The sequence below is a fragment of the Anolis sagrei genome, chromosome 1, assembly GCF_037176765.1.
Source record: "Anolis sagrei isolate rAnoSag1 chromosome 1, rAnoSag1.mat, whole genome shotgun sequence".
In the NCBI taxonomy this organism is placed as follows: domain Eukaryota; kingdom Metazoa; phylum Chordata; class Lepidosauria; order Squamata; family Dactyloidae; genus Anolis; species Anolis sagrei.
The window spans coordinates 205,882,252-205,903,843 of NC_090021.1; the positions used below are offsets into that span (position 1 = coordinate 205,882,252).

Genomic DNA, 21,592 nt, shown 5'->3' on the forward strand with positions numbered 1-21,592 from the left:
CTCCTGACATGGGAAAAAAGTCCATTTAATTGGGGGGGGGGGGGTCTGAAGGAGCAAATCCACTTCCTCCTGTTATTCCCCCCACCCATGTCTTTGTTGTAGAAACAACACTCATTTATAAAATGGGAAAGGAGGAGGGGGGAGAACAAATGAAAGCTGATCTCCATTTACTTTCTACTCACTATTTGTTAGGATTCACATTTCAACCCTTATCATTGGTAAAAAGTTAACAGTAAATGCTCCCCTAAACCCACCAGTGGTTTGTGGCTCTAACCAGCACCACCCCACCATTTCAGAGTGAGCCCCATCAGATCATAGCATCAGCTACCCCTGCCTTGATCCTAAATGCTCTACCTTCCCTGCCTTTCTTTCCGATAGTTGTATTTCCTACTGTAATATGTAGTGATATGATGAATAGCAGTTTTCCTTTATATGTCTTATGTTTAAAGAAGCAAGATGGGCGGAATGTTTTTAGCATGCCAGTCTGTGTCTTCACCCTCCTTATCCTGGACTGTATAATTTGTGCAGTTCAGGAGAAGGAGGGTGAAGACACAGACTGGGATGCTAAAAACATTGTGCCTATCTTGCTTCTTTAAAAATAAAACGTCTGAATAAAAACTCCCCCCAAAACCCAAACTTACATATATAAAGATCCACCAGGAGGCAAGAAACACAAACATTCAACTATGATACAAACAACTGTTCAGCAGAAACTAAGATACAGAAGATGGAAACAGGAAAGCTAACCAAACCAAATAAAAACACACCAATGCTATACTAACTGGATTCAAACATCTTCCTGCGGATCCAGATGCTAAACATAGCAACTGCAGGGCCAAACTGCTAAAGGCAGACACACCTCTAAAGCAGGAAAGAAGGAAGAAGGGATTATTTGAAGTTAACTCAGAGACAAATTTCAAAGTACTGGTCGAGAAAAATAGAATTGCAAGCTTCCCATAGCACAGTACGTATAATGTAGCAAAATATGGTGCTATGCTTGGGGCAATCCATTTCCAAAGAGGGAAAGAATACACTATATTTCACAGCTAACTTGGAAGTACAACCATCCTTCCACATTTGCAGTTTTCACATTTGTGGATTTTATTCAGATTTAAATAAAATGATAACTCAATGTGGGGGGTCACAAAACATTTGGCAATGTTAAAACCCTTCTAAATGCCACCCGTTTACACAAATCTGTTAGCAACAACTTGAAGCATTTACAGCAGACTCTGCAGAAAATGCTTCAGAAGTACTCCACAAAAAGGAAATCAGCCTGTTTAACAAGTCTTGCAAATGCTGACGTATTATCAGCAAATGCTTGATTTTTATGCCCATTTTACATACTTGTATACTTGGGTCACATAAACATTTCCCAGATGGAAAGGGGTGCAAGTGGGAAATTATTGGGAATCCCTGCTCTAGTGCAACTCTGTGGTCAATCTTTGCTGGAGGACTTAGAGATTCTTAGGCCCATTCTACACTGCCATATAACCCATATTATCAAAACAGATAGTCCACATTGTCTAATCTGACCTGGGTTATGTGAGTCTGTCATATAATCCAGGCCATAGCAGATAATCTGGATTTCATATGGCAGTGTAGAAGGGGCCTCAGAGGCAACACCTCTTTAGAAATCTGCTAGTTCTTTGATGTGATTCTATAGTCAATATTAGTTTCAAGTTGATCATAGAACCATGCTGGAGAATTCCTAGAGAGGTGTTCTCACTAGTATATGTGTGTGTGTATATATATATATATATATATTTGGGTATTTTATTTATTTTTTCATCCGGGGGGGGGGGGGGTGATTCAAAGTCGTTTCCAACATATATATGGCAAAATTCAATGCATCACATACATAAAACAATAATAACATACAGCTATCAAATCATAAAACGCAACAGCATTTGATAATTAAAACATGGAGTTTAAAACATATTAATATAAATGTTAAAACCACACAATCCAGCAATCCTACTCCAGGGCCGTTCCAAATATATTTTTCCTTTTGTAAAGGGAATGTGGAGTGTTGACTGTAGCTGTTTTCATCCCAAGTTACTCTGTTAAAAATCTCTAGGTATCATATTAGGCAGAGAAAATGTTTATAAGTACATGGCAAATAATTACCAAAAATTCAGGGTGCAGCAGAAAGAAGAGTCACCACAGATAAATTCCACAGGTAAATTCCACTCTAATCACTCCAGATTTAAGGAGCACAATATGAAAAGCATTAGTCCATCCTGAGTCATCTCTGGGACAATGAGGCGGTATATTTGTGTTGAAACCCATTTGAGGGCTCCAAGTAAACAAGGAGCATGGATATAACCAGTAACGTGGGCACCCAGTTCCGCCTTACAGCTGTGCCAGGGAAAGCTCGGTGGATGCATAAAGCCAAGCAGGAGAGATAAAAGGCAGATCAAAAGAGCAAGCTGCAAACTCTCCAGGGAGAGAAAAAAGGAGCCATGAATACACTAAAGTTGCCCCAGGGCAGAGCTATTCTAACACGCTGTATGCATATTACCACCAACTCCCAAAGACGAAGCAGACAAGTCATCCGAGTCTTAGTCACAGCTGCTATCATGTTGAAAGCACATTTACATACTTAACTACAGAAGGGTTTCTATTTGCAATTCATATTTGAGAGATGATCCCTTCTATGAAGTAAACAAAGCCAGGCAGGGAGGATAGAAATAAGATAAAGAGTTATGAGAGAGCCCTGTTTTTTATTCCCTGTTGAGGACTACCAGTGCAGTGCTTTCTGAATGAAAGAGCACAATCTTCTTCCGTTGACCCAGGACACTTAAAAAAAAAGCTCACACGAAACAAAGCTAAGCACATAGCCACACCTGCTTAAATCTTCATTCAAGTCCTGCTGCAATAGAAAGGTGGGTCAATGTAGCGGGGGGGGGGGGAGCAGAGGGGGACTAAATTTGGTGTGGACAGTCTATAATCTAAATGTTGTGGTAGTGGTTGTTACATCTCATCAACACGAATCCATTTTGTGGCAACCCTAGCGTAGGGTTTTCTTGTCCACAGTTATACAGAGGAAGTTTGCCATTGCCTTCCTCTTGGGCTATGACATTCCCAAGGTCACCCATTGAGGCTTATGACCTCATCACACGCACAAAACTGCCCATCTTATGACAGTATCACCTCATTTCAGGCACAGACCCCACACAACATAGCTCTACTAGGGGGGGGGGGGCTCTAAGCCTGATGTGAGGTGAAACCGTCATAAGAGGAACCAGCAAGAACACAGGAGGCTTCCCATGTTCCATAGAGAAGAACAAAGGGAAGCCAAATGGCAACACTTTACTCCGTGAGATGAGATAAGGGGAGATGCGAGCAATAGGTGAAGGGTTCCCTAGGAAGGATTCATCACAATTCATGGCAAATCCCTATACTATTGCCTGCAAGCGAGACCTCAAATAGATTAAAAACAACTAATCAGCATAACCTGCATAAATACCCTAAAGGCATCAGGTCCTGTCTAATCTTAGAAACTAAGCAAGGTCAGCCATCATTAGTGCTTGGATGAGAAATCAACCACAAATACCCAGTGCTGTAAGCTATATTTCAGAGGAAGGAACAGGCAAACCACCTCATAGTATGAAAACCATAAGAAATTCATGGGGTCACCGTAAATCAACAAGTGACTTGAAGGCACAGGCATGCACACACCCACAACATAATCTTCCCTTGTAATTCCTTCCCTGTTTTCAGCAATCCTTACACTGACATCAAATGGATATTAACTTTGTTATCATTTGGTTTTTTGTTCCTCTCTGATTTCAGTCAACTTCCAACTATTTATTCTTATCTGTTCTTTTTACACTGTTACACTATTCTGTTCCAGCTTGGAAACCTCCTTTTGCTTTTCCTAATTAACCTATCGGCTGAACCTTAACATTTGGTTTCGCGATTCAGTTTCTTTTTCCTTGATATTCACTACTTCTTCGAGTCTCTCTGTTTTGCTGCATATTTATATCCTTTAGTGTGTTGTTGTGTGCCTTCAGGTGGTTTCTGACTTATGGCAACCCCAATGCAAAGATATCACAGGATTTTCTTCGCAGGATTTGTTCAGAGGTGGTTTGTCCCCTTGGTGTCCACATTTTCCGTCTACTTTTATTTAAATATTTTAATGCACATTTTAGATATAAAACCATGCCATAGTGGCTTAATATATTAAAAACTAGCAGAACAAAATATAATTATGTTTTAATAATAAGCCGCAATTATTTCTAGAGATGAGTAAAGATGGAATGTAAATAAATAATGCTACTGGCAGGAACAAAAAAGATACCCAACCTCTCCCCCAAGATATTACAGTCAAGGGTGCAGTTGCACTGTAAGATTAATGCATTTCAACATCATTTTTACTGCCATGGCCCAGTGCTATGGAATCATGGGAGTTGTGGTTTGGCAAGATCTTTATCCTTCTATACCAACAAATGCTGCTGCCTCATCAAACTACCAATCCCAGGACTCCATAGCATTGAGCCATGGCAGTTAAAGTGGCAAACTGCACTAATTCTACAATGTGGATGCACCATGACTGTGAAAATAATCAGTTCTGTACAAACTGCAAGTCAAGAGAAGGTCAAGGAAAACAAACCTTAAAGGCTTTCAAATAACCTGTAATAATGGAATATAGTAGAGATTGAGGCAATGAAGAAAAGGCCCTCTTTTTCATACCGACTAATCTGGCAATTTTGGAGTGCTAATGCAAGGAAGAAGAACCTCTATCATGCATGTTAGTATAAGTATGTTGGTCAGGGTGTCCTTCAATTAACCTGACACCAAATCAACATTTGTCCTAAGGTTTTCAAATGTACTAACATCACTATGTAACATGATTTTTGTTCCTAGGTTATAGATATTATTTCCTAATTAGTTCTATCACAAAAAACATGGAAAAGGCATATTAAACTGGAAAACCTTTGTTTTTGCAGGATATCCTTCATCACATTTTGCTATAGTTTTGCAATGAATATCTCCTAAAGTCTCAACCAATTCAACATAGTTTGTGGCAGCCTCAAAAATGTTTCTGAAATATAACAACTACTTTAAATTTAAGTACTTCAAAACTAAACAGGAAATAACACTTTCAAACCAGGAATGGAAAATGTTTCAAATGTTACATAGTGTAATCAGCACAGCTGATGTAATTAATCACTAACACTCCAAGAACTTTAGTCAAAATCTGACCAGACTTTGGATGATCACATTTAGCATCATGTAATATTTCTGAAGCCCCACATAAAATGCAACGTAATAGGCTCCCTCACATGCCTTTGTCTTTCTTTAGTTTGTAAGCCCATATTGTTTTTTTCTTTTTGACAGTTTCTAATAGTTTCAAGCACTTTATAATGATTGCATTATATCATTATTTTAAAATCATGCCATTTAGATATTTACATAGCAACAACAACATGTACTAATAGTCATCCAGAAATTAACCAAAGTTCTTGGAAATTTTATACTGATTGAGACCAAAGACATCCATCACTGCATATAAGTGGTCAACTGTGCTAGAAGGACACAGATACCTTATCTTCTTCTGTTATACTGAAAGTGGCCTTTACAAAAAAGAATACCCATACCCTATTACTTTTTTCCATCTATAAACAGCTGTACCAAGGATGGCCTTGATATACAGCCATTCAACTGGGTAGCAGAAAGGAGAGGAAGGTCATATAGTTTTATGCTGATACACTCCAACAAAACAGCATGCTTCATCCCAATTATACTGAACTCTAAGCAGAAGAATACCAATGGAGTGTCCTTCTGCAGGATTTTGTTCTCCTCTTACAGCAGAGTACAGAGAATATATTTCATCTGTAGCAAATCCAAATGGTTCTCCAAGTCAGCTGTACTTAGGGAAGGTGGCCAAAACACCCTGCAGCTTTCAAAACAAAACCACCCCCTACAGTTTATTTCTGTATTTAGTTCATGCAGCCCTCAGATATATTCTCCTCCCTAACATGTTGGCACAAAAAGCTGGCAAACTTGAAATCCTCTCGACCTTACCCCGCTTGCGGCAAGCAGCAACGCATCTTCCCCAACGTCCGACAGGACCGCTCCTCCCTGGCCTTTTGCTCTGAAACAGAGCTCCTGAAGTCACCCGGCAAATTCACCAAGCAGCAACACAATTGTTCATTTGTCAGATCTGATTAAGATGGCGACATGTTGTCTTTGCTATCACCAGCCCAAGGGGACAATAGCAGACTGGGGATAATAAACTGGAGCAGAGACTGGCCCATGTGTTCCAGCAGCCACCGCAGTAATGAAACTTTTAATCCTCTTGAACGTTGGGCTGGATTTACGGAGTGTCTCATGGCATTCTGTCTGCCCCATCTCCTACGCTGGCTCTTGATTTGTTATACTCTAATGGGCCTTTGCTGATACAGGAGGCCACTACCCACGCCAAACAGACTAAGATGTTCCACTTAAAGTGCCCGGAAGGTCTCATTCTTTGCAGCATATCTAACTTGAATAAGCAGAAATTCAAAACTGGTGCACTTCTATCCCAAACGAGAGGCATTAGATCTGCTGGAGCATTTAGGCAAGCCTCTGCTCCAGATTAATTTTCTGTTGCCATCAGACTATATTCTGTGCAAAGTTTCTCCAACCTATATCTACTTCAATCTTCCTTTATTTTTTTAAAAAAGACCTGCACTAATTATTTAGGCTTCTAAATAATTAGTGCAACATATCCAATAATTAATCCTATATCTGAGAATGCATTTTTAATCTGGTCTGTCTCTTCTGGAAAAGAAAATCCAAAAAAACACTAGTTCCAGCATTGGTGTACATGCTGTGGGTGAATTTCACACTGTTTGTGTTAGGAAAAGGCATTATCTATGTGTGATATTTTACTGGATAGAAACAGCTCATTGCATTTTTTAAAAAGCATATAAAATGCTGAAATCATTGTCTAAATCTAAAGAATCAAGATGCCTAAATATATTAAACCCATAAATCCACCACAGATCTATTACATGCAGGCCTTTATAATTATTCCTAAGTGGCTCACACTCTGCAGATCTTAAGATTGTTTAATAAACATTTTGTGGTGACATTATCAGAATAACTGAGCCCCAAAGACAGAAAGTTCCACTGAGGAGTGACAACATTGTATTTTATGTCTACTGTTCAGAAACATGCATTTGAAACTGCACAGGGGGTAAAGGAATTTCAGATGGAAACAGCAATGGGTGGGAGAGAATATTTTGCACTGTCTTGTCATCTTCTAACAGAAGAGGAGAAAAAAAATGACTCAGTAACATTCATCTGTATACAATAGATAGCTGGCTTCAGAGACTTCCAGTTACAGCAGAGTCTCGCTTATCCAACATAAACAGACCAGAAGAATGTTGGATAAGCAAAAATATTGGATAATATGGAAGGATTAAGAAAAAACCTACTAAACATCAAATTACATTATGATTTTACAAATGAAGCACCAAGACATAATGTTTTACAACAAATCAACAGAAAAAGCAATTCAATACACAGTAATGTTATGTTGTAATTACTGTATTTGCTGTGGATCTGGGCGGTAGGTAAACTGCGTTGCATAATACAGAATGTTAGATGAGCAAAGGTTGGATAAGCGAGACTCTACTGTATTGGAGAAAAGAGAAGTCAATCCACAAGCAGTGTTTGGAAGCTAGGCATGTATGCCACATAACTGACTGTATTTCCACTCAATTCTAAATCATGGTTGAATGTTATGAAAATGGTATGTGTGCATTCCTTCCCTGCAGAGGAAGTTTCTAATTTTCTTTTACAATCACATCCGTCAGTGAGTGGAGCTAAGGACAGAAGATGAGGCTGATCCAATTCCTACCAGTATGAAACTTTTTTTGCCAAGAATATGGCACACAGCACAGTAAACCTGTCAAGCACTGTTATTGAAATCACATTTCTTTTGGGTTAGCATTCAGCCATAAAGAAATACAGAAAGGATTGTTGGAAACAAAGAAGAGCTCAGTAGGATCCTTTTTGTTCCTGCTAGGATTAGCAATGGGCAGAATTATTTTGAATGCACACTTCCTCATGTGTAATAGTTTTTGGGTGCATCTTCCACAAATTACTGTGTTGCAAATGTAATACAGTATGCTTCCCTTATCCATGGGGAATACAGTCCCAGATTTCACATGGATACGTGGAAATGGAGATAATAGTACACCCTATTGTATTCAATGGAGTGAATTTGGGAGGTATTGAGAAGAAATTGCAGCTTGTACAGGAGGCCATAAGTGGATTTGTCATGAAACCATGACTAAGTTCCGTGGATATGGAGCTTGTCCTGGAAATGTGATTTCCCCTTCAATAACTGCTCAGGGTAAGTTGTTTGCTGCCTCATTTCTAATAAGCTCAGCTTCCACTGGACTCTGTTCCATAATAATCAAAACCAAGGAAAACAGGGTTACAAAACTTCATAACAATCATCACATGGTCCAGTTTAACAGAAGTGAGACTTTTCCTGTTACTGTTGAATTTGGAAAGGTCCCTTTTTGTTTCCAGTGAAGGGTGAGCACGGACAAAGAGATAATAGACAGGAGTAAATGGGATAAGATTCAAAAAGAAGAAAAGACAAAGCTCTCTTACACCTGAATGAATAGAACCAAAATCAGAGCTATGACTTGAAAACTCTCTCTGCCAAGAAACAGTGCAGAAAAGAACCTCAATTTAGCATTATCACTCATGGCCCTTCCACACAGCCCTATATCCCAGAATACCAAGGCAGAAAATTCCACATTATCTGCTTTGAACTGCAATACATGGCAGTGTGGACTCTAATAACCCAGTTCAAATCACATATTGTGGGATTTTCGGCCTTGATATTCTGGGATATAGGGCTGTGTGGAAGGGCCCTCAATGTTTTGTAAGGTTCCAGAGCCTATTTTTTTGTGTCAGGAGTACCTTGAGAAACTGGAAATCACCTCTGGTGTGAGAGAATTGGCCGTCTGCAAGGAATTTAACCAGGGGATGCCCAGATGTTTTGATATTCTACCATCCTGTGGGAGGCTTCTCTCATGTCCCCACATGGGAAACTAGAGCTGAGACAAGAGCTCACCCTGCACCCTGTATTCGAACCGCCAACTTGTTGGTCAGCAGTCCTGTCAGCATAAGGGTTTAACCCATTGTGCTACTGGGGGCTCCAGAGTCTACCCTAAAAACACAAACAAAAAAATCTCATTCTTAACTATATATGCTAGTCTTCTTCTATTTATAAGGCAGATGAAAGAACTTCTTTGCCCTAATAGTGCCACAACAAACACAATTTTGATAGCAGCATGGAGGAGTGCGGCAAAAGAGGTGTCTCCTGGAATCATCTATTAAAATGAAGCTCATTCCCTCTGCTTTTGATTGCCCTTTTTTGCTGTTCCTTAAAAAGAAAAAGAATGACAAGCCACTGCCACAACTTAATCCATTTGTGGGGTGAAAAACACCTGCTGAAAACCAATGACTTAGCTCACAGCATATTCCAGTAGTGATACTAAATCCAAAATAAACTTCCAGTTATGTATGTATTTTTATTTATTCTTAATTCCCCTATTGGACTGTATTCCCTTCTCTACAACAGATCTTCTTTCTCTCCAGGGCTGAGTATGTTTTTAAGAACAGCCAACATTTGTTTTGTGCTTCAAATGTTTTCCCCCATCCAGAAATCTCTCTCTTCCCAACGTCACTTTTCCCTTTCCACTTTTGCTTCTCTCTTCCAAGCCTTGGGAAAGGTCAACTATATTCTAGCCCATTTTGACGTCTGTGCGCAGGCTTCATTATATCACATTGTCATCAGCAAGACCCAGAGCAGACATGGTGAAGGAGTTCACCATCCCACCTCAATTACAGCAACCAAGTATGGTCAAACAGTCAAACACAATTAGTGTACTAATTACTCTCCGAAAAGTGGACCATCTAGTCTTGCTGCTAATTACAAGTTGCAAGTGGAGTTCAGAGAGCTAGAGAAAGCAGATTTCCGAGCAGCACACGAATATGCTGTTTCACACACATACATACACACACTTTTTAATCAATCTAACCAAATGTGTGTTTCTATCCTGCTTTTTTCCGCCATTAATAGCCTGAAGGCTTATGTATGTGTAACAAATTTATCATAAAAGAATGAGTCCCTGGCAACAACTGGAAGGGACAGTAGCAAGAATAATAACTGGTTAAACTTTGACATTTTAGTTGTTGCTTTTAAAAGCCCAAATAAGACCCCCTTCACTAGGTATCTAAGCATCAGAGAAAAGTAGGCACTTCTAGAAAGAGAATTTCAAAGAGGAAGAACAACCACAGAAAAAGCTCCACTCTTTCCATTTCATTTGCCGACCATTTGGCTATTTCTGTTTATTAAACAACACCCTTCCTCTGAAAGGATTTTCCAGTTTGGAGTATAAAATTATGCCTATAATAAAGTCTTCGAGAATAAATCTTCAGTGAAGTTGTTCGAGGGGATTTAAACATATACCTATCTTATAGCAACCCCCTGCTCTAGATTTGAGTCTGAACTTTAAAGGAGCTAACCAAAGTACTGAATTGTTCTGGCCCAACTTAACTGTCCAAACACATCTCTCCATATGAACCATCAAGGACTTTAAGATTCAGTTCTTGTGGGTTTTTTTGGGCTATATGGCCATGTTCTAGAGGCATTTCTCCTGACGTTTCGCCTGCATCTATGGCAAGCATCCTCAGAGGTGAGGTCTGCTGGAGCTGGGAAAAAAGGGGTTTATATATCTGTGGAATGACCAGGGTGAGACAAAGTACTTTTGTAAGTTGGGCTAGGTGTGAAAAGCCCTTTGTCTCACCCTGGTCATTCCACAGATATATAAACCCCTTTTTTCCCAGCTCCAGCAGACCTCACCTCTGAGGATGCTTGCCATAGATACAGGCGAAACGTCAAGAGAAATGCCTCTAGAACATGGCCATATAGCCCAAAAAAACCCACAAGAACTGAGTGATTCCAGCCATGAAAGCCTTCGACTTTAAGATTGTCTGGAGAGGCCCTGTTCTCAGTCCTGCCATCGTCACAAGCACGGCTGGTGGGGACGAGAGACAGGGCCTTCACAGTGGTGGCCCCTCAGCTATGGAACGCTCTTCCTAGGGAGATCAGATCGGCTTCTTTGCTTCTAGCATTTTGGAAAAAACTCAAGACATGGCTATTCGAGCAGACATTTGCAAATACTGAGTAATGGGTATAAGAAACGGAATAATTACACAATGGAACTGTACAATTTTTAATGAGTATTTCTTGAATTATGTTTTATTGTTGCCGGTGATTTTATTGATGTTAATGTTTTTATATTGTACTTGTGTTTTTGTGGCATTGAATTTTGCCTTGTAAACCACCTCGAGTCGCCAGAAGGCTGAGAGGGGCGGTATACAGATACAGTAAATAAATAAATAAATAAATCCAAAATATGTTCAGCAGCTATCTCTCCACAGTGGTCCACTCTTTATCTCTCTCCACAATTCACTTCAGTCCAAGGACTACCACCACTTACTTGACACTTTCAAATTCAGACTTTCACCTTAAGTAGATGCACCACCCAACTAACACAGGAACTAGCAAATGTCACTGGTGGAAGTCAAAACCTCAACTTTGCAAGATATTTGCAAATTTATGTCTGAGTTTGCCCTGCCATCACAAGTGCTAAGAGACAGGTACTGCTTTGAAAAAGTATGTCCCTCCCTGGACATATCAAATGTTTACTAGGTTAGATATAAATGTGCATCAAAGAAATTACTGGCAACTATAGCCAAACCATAAAAACTGTACCTGAACAAAGTCTCTTTGCAAATTATTAAGTGACCATATTCCAATCATAATATTTTAGTGATACTGCTAAAACTGCCATAACACTCTTCTCTATTGAAGGCTCTGCTCCTAGAACATAGAGATTTGGCAGACAAAAGTATATTCCTGGCATGGGCGATATAGAACAGTAACAACTAACAGCCTACTAACAACTAAACATGGAGAAAGGGTTCCCACTACTGATTTAAATGTATTATTTCCTAATAATTAAGCCACTTCCTTTCCAAGTTCATTAAAACACAACTGTGAATTACTATTACCATGTCATAGTTTTGACCTGTATAACTGACCACAGAGATCAAGCAAACATTAGTTGAGTTGACACAAATGTGTTTTTTCCCCCTTTCAATGAAGAGCATTTACAAGACCAGTATTTACAAGATCAATATTATGTCCACGTATTGTTCCCATCTCCCTTTCTTTCTTCTGAGCACAAGCTTCTGAACACCCTGTGTTCCTAACACATTAATAATTTGGGAGCTTCATTTCCAGAAAGCAAGGATCAAATGAATATTTTATCATTGTTAACACAGCCCTGGAGCAAAAGGAGGGAAGGCCAAACCCACTGATTCAGAAAGCTTTGAAAACATCCTCACGCAGCTAGCAAACAACAGAGACTTACAAGTGAGCTGATCTTTATAGAGCTGTTTCTGGAAGTAAGGGGAAATGAGTTTAAGCTGACATTCCTTCAAGCTAGATCAAGGCCCTGAAATATTAAACATGATAGCACCAATTTCAGCATAAAAATAACGTGAGCGTATGTTAGTTACTGAGGCAAGGTCTGGTCCCTTTGCTGCAATAACACACAGGTAAGCAATTTAGTCTACACAGGAATTTCATCTATACAGGAAATGAAGACAATGACCTGGACTAGCAGAGTTACCTATCCAGCTTAGTGTGGAATAAAACATCTGAAACACATTTTAAAACTTTCAATTAGCATGCTTTTTCCCAACAATATATCATGAACTGAAATATGTGAAAACCGATATTTAAACTCTTAAGCCATGAAAATTGGAGCTTCTTCCACCTACGCATTTTGTTCATAAACACATCTTAAATGAGTACTAGAAGCCCAAGAGGTGAGTGGAGCAGCAGCAAGCAGGAAGGAGTTAAATACTTCCTCCCATCCACCAATTCTAACATAAAAGCTTGCCTGGATCAGACCAACGAATTCAGTGTCCTACTATTCTGTTTGCACAGCCATTTCTCAGCTGCCTATGAGAAGCCAACAAGAACAGTTTGATAACACCTCCCTCCTGCTCATGGACTCCAACACCAGATGTACTGTCTCTGGTTTATCTGTTACGTTCCATGATGGTCATAACAGGCAGCTGCTGATATCCCCATCATCCACAATTTACAAATAAAATATGTTACAACAAATTCCATAGTTCAGGAACACTGTGATGTGAAGCAGTACTTCCTTATATCTCAGTGGTTCCCAACCTGTGGTCTCCAAGAACTAAAATATGGTCCGCGGCCTCACTGTTACTACACTGTTGCAACGAGAGTGACTGGCTCGCAAAACCCTCTTATAGTACTGAGACAACGGGGATGTTGGAAGGGGAGAGGCTAACTACCCACGAAAGGCATGACAAGCCTCCTGACTGCTTCTTCTCCTCCTCCTTCCTCCCCCTGAGCAGAGTTGTTCCATGTGGCTCTTAGAAGCAGGGGTGCCTTGGTGTCTTCATTTTCAGGCTTGTTCCTAGGGTTATTTGGCATGCCAATTCAGAAACTTGTATTAGATAGATCGCATCTGCTCTAGATTATTAAATATGTTTTTCTCTGGGGGAGCAGATGGTGAGTACTGGTTGGCATACGTTCTGCATCAGAAACTAGAGCAGATGTGGTCTATCCAATGCAATTTTCTGAATCAGCACCCCAAACTGAATCTAAAGTTGACCAAAAACTGATTTGTAATCCTTTTGGTACTAATGTTGGAGAGTGGTCCCTAGTCAAGAAAAGGTTGGGAACCGCTGTTATATCTGTTTCACATCTTACCTCTATCCCTTTATCTTCTGGTTCCCTGCTATACCATACAGCTATTTAGCAGAGACCTAGATCAGAGAATGTATTGTTTCAACAGAACATCCAGTTCCAAGCTCATTAGGAAACCACAACATGAGAAACCCCCTGTAACCCTCACACCTACTGCATTTTGTTTGTTTTCACATAACGCGTAACAGTTTCTACTACAGGCAGCCCCCAAGTGACAAACATCCAATTTACATCCAACTCCTAGTTACAAATGGGGCTGAATCAGTAGAAAGTGAGAGGAAATCTACCTCTATGAAGGGAAATTCAGTCCTGTAAGAGTCATCATTGTGATTTACTTCCCCTCTGATAGTTTTTGCTAGCCAACTATATTATGAAAGAACATCTGTTAAGGGTCCTCCACTAGATTTTTGCAGCCTCATTCACTGGTGGAAGAGAGTGTGAAATGCCTTCCCTCCTTGAACCCTTAACTCTTGCCAGCTCACTCTTAGGATGGGCTATGGCGGCTTATACCTAGATTTAAATTAGGGTCTTTATACTGTATTACAGATTAGTTACGAATCTGTAACTCTAGGTTAAACATTTGTAGCTGCAACACTGAATACCAACCATCATTCTTGTTATTATTGCATATAATAGCGCTTATCTGTAAGTCATCCTTTGTTCAAGGTGTACCACTTTATCTCTTTGGATGGCAGACAGATGACTTACTATTTATGCTCCTTGCAATGGTCACCTAGTTCCTTTGCATTCCCCAGTGCAGCACAATGAAAAATGATACATCAAAATGTTTAAATTTAGACTTGCTTCTTGACCAGCCATGCTTAAATAAAGTGAGTAGAAGCTGAAGATAAGCTTTGTGAGAGTGGAGCTGCTTGAAGGACCCACCACAGCTCCTTGGCAAAACAGAACAAAATCCAGTCGTTTGTTAAATTGAAGATTAAGACTTTAAATGGCTGTGGTTAAATATAGGAATACCAATAATTCTCAAAAATATTTACTACTACAGGATAGGCTTTGGTGAATTTAATTGCATTTCAACTTGTGTTGGTTGAGGGTTTTTTTTTTAGTTTATTGTACAGCTGCTCTATGCCTCCTCTTCTGACTGATGAACTTTATTAAAATATAGAATGCCTTACATATTTTCTCACCAATTATTTTTCCAATGTAACCAATCATTAGCACAGCCTAGAGGAAAGGGCTGACATTCTAATTATAAGCCAGCTTGGAGAACCTCAAAGTCACAGATAAGAAAAAAGCGCTCTGGGACAAACTTTGCCAGCAAAGCCCTCAAGCCTGAGTACCAATCCTTTTTGCCAAGAGTGTACTTTCTCTTTTTCCCCTTCCTTTTAGATACTGGTTACAATCTGGCACGCTTAATACCCTTTGCTTGCAAGTACACTGAAGGAATGAAACTTTTAAGTATCTGAAAACGGATGCTCCAGGGGTAATCAAAAGACTGAATTGGATCCAATTCCATGTGCAGCAGGAAAAAAGCATTTAGTTCAACACAGTGTACAATTTATTTGAACACTGAAAGCTGGAAACAATCTGGAAGATTTACAGAACAGTGTGACCTTCTTATAAACAAATGTTAATATACTACAAATCAACGTTTATAGCAGGTACTCTAAGTCTGTTAAATTGGAATCATTATTGTTTTATCAGTAAAATATATGCATTCCCTCCACCTCACCAAACGTACTTGTGCCAACATTCTTACCACAACAAAAAGCTATTTCATGACATTTCTCCCAACCTTCAGTATTGTCTGAACAATTAAAAGGCTATATAAACATGCCACATGCTTAATTGGGTTTGTGCCCTGGTTGCTACAATTCTGAAAAATGATGCTGGAAGAAGTACAACACACCATAAGAGAATAAGTTATTTGTTTTAAAAATCTTGCCAATTTCGGATATCATTATTCTTTATATATAGAAGTCTCCATCTCTGCAATTAGGCATAGATGCAAACGGGGTGCTCCTGCAAGACAAATGGCTGTCCAGGGTACACATTTGGTATCAAAGTTTTTGTACCATGGGGCAAAAGCTCATAGTCAGGTGGTGTAGTAATCTGAGCACTGGACAACAACTTTCGTCTTAGGAGACCAGGTTTCAAATGGGTGACTTTGGACAAATCACACGCTCTCAGACTCACAGGAAGGCAAATGCAGACTCCCTATTAATAAATCTTACCAAGAAAACCCATGATAGGTTCACCTTAGGGTTGTCATAAGTCAGAAACAACCTGAAGGCACACAACAACAACAACAACAAAAACAACAAGAAGCTGAACAGCCCATATCTCCTAAGCCTGTGGTTCCCAACATTTTTTTGACCAGGGACCACTTGAGCAGGGACCACTTTAACCAGGGACCACTATCCAACATTAGTACCAAAAGGGTTACGAATCAGTTTTCGGTCAACTTTAAATTCAGTTTGGCATGTGGATTCAGAACATTGCATTGGATAGACCACATCGTCTCTAGTTTCTGATACAGAACATATGCCACGGTCAGCGATGGGGAAGGAGTAGGCAGGCAGTGCAAAAGTAGGAAAAATAAAATAAAGAGAAAGGAGGTTCATGGGCCAGATTTTCATCCTTTTGGCCCACTGGTGGTCCACAGCCCACAGGTTAAAAACCACTGTCCTAAGCAATGTGGCATAGAACCCTTTCTCATTCTACAACAGAATTCTCCACCTCACTTCTACAAGGGTTTGCCACCACCAATAAAAGATGGACCTCAAAATGCTCTGCTTCTGAGAGCAGAGGCAAGCTCTCTGGGGCATTTCTGACAGCCTTGAATTTCACCTTCCTTCTTCTTCAAGCTAGGCTTAGTGTCCTTTTCTCCCCACTCAGATTGCTATGCAAGAAGTGTGTATGCAAGTGCCCAAAGCAAGGTTTCTCAATATTACACAGCCATAATTTAGTTCCCTCTTCATGCATCCAACATTCAGGGTAAACATAAGCCTGTTAACACCTCATGGAATTATTTTCTTTGGCATCACTTTCCTTTACATCCTTTGTTACATGCCCCTAAGTTTTAACTTACTCTTGGATCATAGCAAATTCCATAATTATGGGCCAAAAACTTGCCCATGGTTTATCTATGAGACTGACGTATAGTACATATGTTAGGCCCAGAAGAGGCCTTTTTTACAACCTCAAACCTGGTAGAAATGCCTCCATAGTCCTTAGAGGTGTTTTGGGGGGGGGGGGGGTATTGTTTTTTGATTTACATAAGCAGACGTGGCTTGCCAAGGTCTCCTAGGTGGCTAATGCAGTCACTTCCACAATTATCCACCCACACTGTGGCAAATATTCCACAGATACAGATACATCAAGAAGCAAAATAGATTTGTTGGGATTTCCTTAAAAAGTAATTGTTGTTGTTGTTCATTCGTTCAGTCGTCTCCGACTCTTCGTGACCTCATGGACCAGTCCACACCAGAGCTCCCTGTCGGCCGTTACCACACCCAGCTCCCTCAAGGTCAGTCCAGTCACTTCAAGGATGCCATCCATCCATCTTGCCCTTGGTCGGCCCCTCTTCCTTTTGCCTTCCACTTTCCCCAGCATAATTGTCTTCTCTAGGCTTTCCTGTCTCCTCATGATGTGGCCAAAGTACTTCAACTTTGTCTCTAGTATCTTTCCCTCCAGTGAGCAGTCGGGCTTTATTTCCTGGAGGATGGACTGGTTGGATCTTCTCGCAGTCCAAGGCACTCTCAGCACTTTCCTCCAACACCACAGCTCAAAAGCATCGATCTTCCTTCGCTCAGCCTTCCCTAAGGTCGAGCTCTCACATCCGTAGCTGACTACAGGGAATACCATGGCTTTGACTAGGCGGATCTTTGTTGCCAGTCTGATGTCTCTACTCTTCACTATTTTATCGAGACTGGACATTGCTCTCCTCCCAAGAAGTAAGCGTTTTCTGATTTCCTGGCCACAGTCTGCATTTGCAGTAATCTTTGCACCTAGAAATACAAAGTCTGTCACGGCCTCCACGGTTTCTCCCTCTATTTCCCAGTTGTCAATCATTCTTGCTGCCATAATCTTGGTTTTTTTGATGTTTAGCTGCAACCCGGCTTTTGCGCTTTCTTCTTTCACCTTGATTAGAAGGCTCCTCAGCTCCTCCTCGCTTTTGGCCATCAGAGTGGTGTCATCGGCATATCTGAGGTTGTTAATGTTTCTTCCAGCAATTTTCACCCTAGCCTTGCATTCCTCAAGCCCCGCACATCACATGATGTGTTCTGCATACAAGTTAAAAAGGTTGGGTGAGAGGATGCAGCCTTGCCATACGCCTTTCCCAATCTTGAACCAGTCTGTTGTTCCGTGGTCAGTTCTGACTGTTGCTACTTGGTCCTTGTACAGATTCCTCAGGAGAGAGACAAGGTGGCTTGGTATGCCCATCCCACCAAGAACTTGCCACAATTTATTATGATCCACACAGTCAAAGGCTTTAGAATAGTCAATGAAGCAGAAGTAGATGTTTTTCTGAAACTCCCTGCCTTTCTCCATTATCCAGCGGATATTGGCAATCTGGTCTCTCGTTCCTCTGCCTTTTCTAAACCCAGCTTGAACATCTGGCAACTCTCGCTCCATGTATTGCTGGAGTCTTCCTTGCAGGATCTTGAGCATTACCTTACTGGCATGAGAAAAAAGGGCCACTGTACGGAAGTTTGAGCAGTCTTTCGCATTTCCCTTTTTTGGTATGGGGATATAAGTTGATTTTTTCCAGTCTGATGGCCATTCTTGTGTTTTCCATATTTGCTGGCAAATGGTTTGCTGGCAAATGGTAATAGTAACAGTATAATAACACTTTATTTGTATCCTGCCCTATCTCCCCTGGGGGACTCAGGGGAAATCTGTGCAGTTGTAACATGACTGAAATGAATTCTGCTCACTCCCCTGGGCAACTGGGTTTTCCTGTAAAAGAATCATAATGAGAATGAATCCAGGGCTAATGGAAATGTCCCATCTTTCAGCTGAAAGCTTTCACCTTGGAAGACCCAATCAACAGGCTGCACCTCAGCCACACTCTCAACTCAGACATATGTATCTAAATAGGTGTTAGCAATAACTAAAAAAATATATACCTTTAGAATCACAACCAAGAACTCTCCAACTACTGCGACCACTTGTCTTGGTTTGAAAGGCATGGCCAATTTCAGGATAACTGAAATCTAGATTAGGAATGGGAACTGTGCTGCCCTTTTTATATTTTTGAATTCAACTCCCAACAGCTGTAGATAATATAGCAAGAAGTCCTGAGAGTTGCACATCAACAGTATCTGTAAGGCACCATCATTTGTACCCCAGTATACACAGTGGAAAAACTATGAAAAATATTGAGCCAGAAAAATTAATGTATCCTCAAACAGACATGGACTCAAGCACAATTATTTATTGATTTATATATTTCAAGCATTTATACCCTGCCCTTCTCACCCCCACCCGCAGCTTACAATAGACAACCATTAGATGTTGGACAGTGAATTAATAAACATAATTAAAACAAATTAATAAACATAATTTAAACATTCAAAGATTAAAAATTCTAAAATATCGCCAGTTTAAAAATGCGATCCATGATCAGTCCATTTGCAGGTTGCAATGGTCAATTGCATTCAACCACTGTATCTATTGCCAGGAGGGAGGAGGTAGATCTGATATCATTTGGGAGGGAGTTCCACAGCTGAGGAGCAATCACTGAGTCGAGAGGGTGAGAGTGGTGGGGCAAAAGCAGGACCTCTCCCGATGCTCTTAAGAGTCCTTGAAGGTTCATAGAGGGAGATATGTTCGGACACAAATAATGAATTACATCCAAAGTCCAAAAAGAGATATTTCAGATGAAGAAATGTTCAGCATCAGTAGTAAAAATGGTAAACAATTTTAATGCTACTTTGTTTAGAATTTGTTAGGGCTGTTGGGATCAGCATGAGGCATGGCTACCAGCTGGCCAACCCCCACAACACTTAGGACTTCCACATGCCCATTCCAAGGCTGCACAACCATTCACCACATTATCTTTCTGCAGGAATACAGCCTAAGCTATTATGATACATAAGCTGTATTCTTACAAATGTATGATATAAGGACCACACTGCAAACGGCAAGAAGGTTATCAGAGGCCAGTTTTATATCCAGACTTATGGAAGTCTCTAATAATCCCCCCTAAAAAGTCAACAAACAACAGCTATCTCCCTATAGTTGTTCATTGCTTATCTTCTCTCCATAATATTCTTCACTTCAAGAGGTATCATCACTTATTCGATGCTTCTCAGCCAACCAAATATATAATATCCAAAACTCTTCATTTGCCTATGTTTTTGATGCTGTATACTGCTCTTTAAGTTTCATCCATACAGTAAACGAGACATTATTTTCTCACACAGACAAACATGCTGTCAAAATGGTTCGGAACTATTTTCTTTTGCATACATAGAGAATCTTAATTTAATGTCTGCAACATGGAATATTTTTTTAGTAATATATCAGAAAGCCAGCCTGGCTCAATTACTAATTTTTTTTATGAACACAACCAAAAATTTTATGTTTCCCCCCCCCCCCCCCCATGCAAGCCTTTGTGGAAGCTCTGATCTATGGTAGGCAAATCAGTGAAGTCCATCAAATACATTATTATTATTATTATTATTATTATTATTATTATTATTTCAAGCATTTATACCCCATCCTTCTCAACCTCCAAGGAGGGACTCAGAACGGTTTCCAAACAGGCAACAATTCAATGCCAAACATGATATAAAACACATAATAAATTCATCCATATACATTAAAATAGTTTAAAAATATTCATTAGAACTAGTTCGCCACATTAAAATTTACATATTAAAATCATCGTCCAAAACTGTCTAAGTACTGTCCAATAAAATCTTGTCTTCCCAGTAAAACAACTATTCTGTGAACGATTGATCCCATAACTAGTATTTAAGTTTCTTCCAGAAGGTCAGAAGAGAGAGGGCAGATCTAACTTCATTAGGGAGGGAGTTCCACAGCCGAGGGGCCACCGCAGAGAAGCCCCTGTCTCTCGTCCCCACCAAACGTGACTGCGATGGCAGTGGGGCCAAGAGCAGGGCCTCCCTGGATGATCTTAAGGTCCTAGATGGTTCATAGAGGGAGATACATGTAAACTGGGCCAGAACTGTTTAGGGCTTTATAGGTCAACTTCATATCATCATAGAACCTAAGACTCTGTGATAGTGTGAAATTGATGTATTTCTTCCTAGGAAGGACTATTTGAAGACTTGGTTGTAGCCATCAATATTTGTCATTGGTTAATTTCAATATCAAAACTGATTTTAAAAGATGGGTTCTACATTCTTTTAATAAATAATGAGGGGGAAATCTTGTCCATTTCTTCACATCATCCATTCCTCAAAATCCGCTGACAATTGAAATCTATTAAGAAATCATAACTCTTTGAAATGTCTTGTGTTTTATTTTTAACTGTGGGGAACCAGGATAGAAACATATGTACAAATCAGGATTTCTTTTAAAATGAAAGGAATCTGCCAGATGTGAAACACAGAACCAATAACCACTAAAGGATATGCATAACGTAATGCTCACTAAAGGATGATGAAAAAGTCCTATGCAAATCTGAGTTTTCCAAAGTCGGAGCTTTCACAACTGAATCTAACTGAAATGTAAACTATGCAGCTGCTGGGTCAGAAAGAGAGCACAATCTCAATAAGCTCATTGGCTCTCATGACTCAGTTTTCAGAATAGTGTAACGTA

General features: G+C 40.0%; 1 protein-coding gene across 2 annotated transcripts in view; it reads right to left on the reverse strand.

Annotated features, from left to right (window-relative positions):
* Positions 1-21,592, reverse strand: part of LYPD6 (LY6/PLAUR domain containing 6) — a 90,247-nt gene that overhangs the window by 30,497 nt on the left and 38,158 nt on the right. Inside the window, exon 1 of one of the 2 annotated variants that reach the window (XM_060776551.2) lies at positions 6,034-6,275. The exons of the other annotated variant lie outside the window; for it this stretch is intronic. The gene's annotated coding sequence lies outside the window, so the exon portion shown is untranslated. Of the gene's footprint in view, positions 1-6,033; positions 6,276-21,592 lie in introns of those variants that run through there. 2 annotated transcript variants of the gene reach the window in all.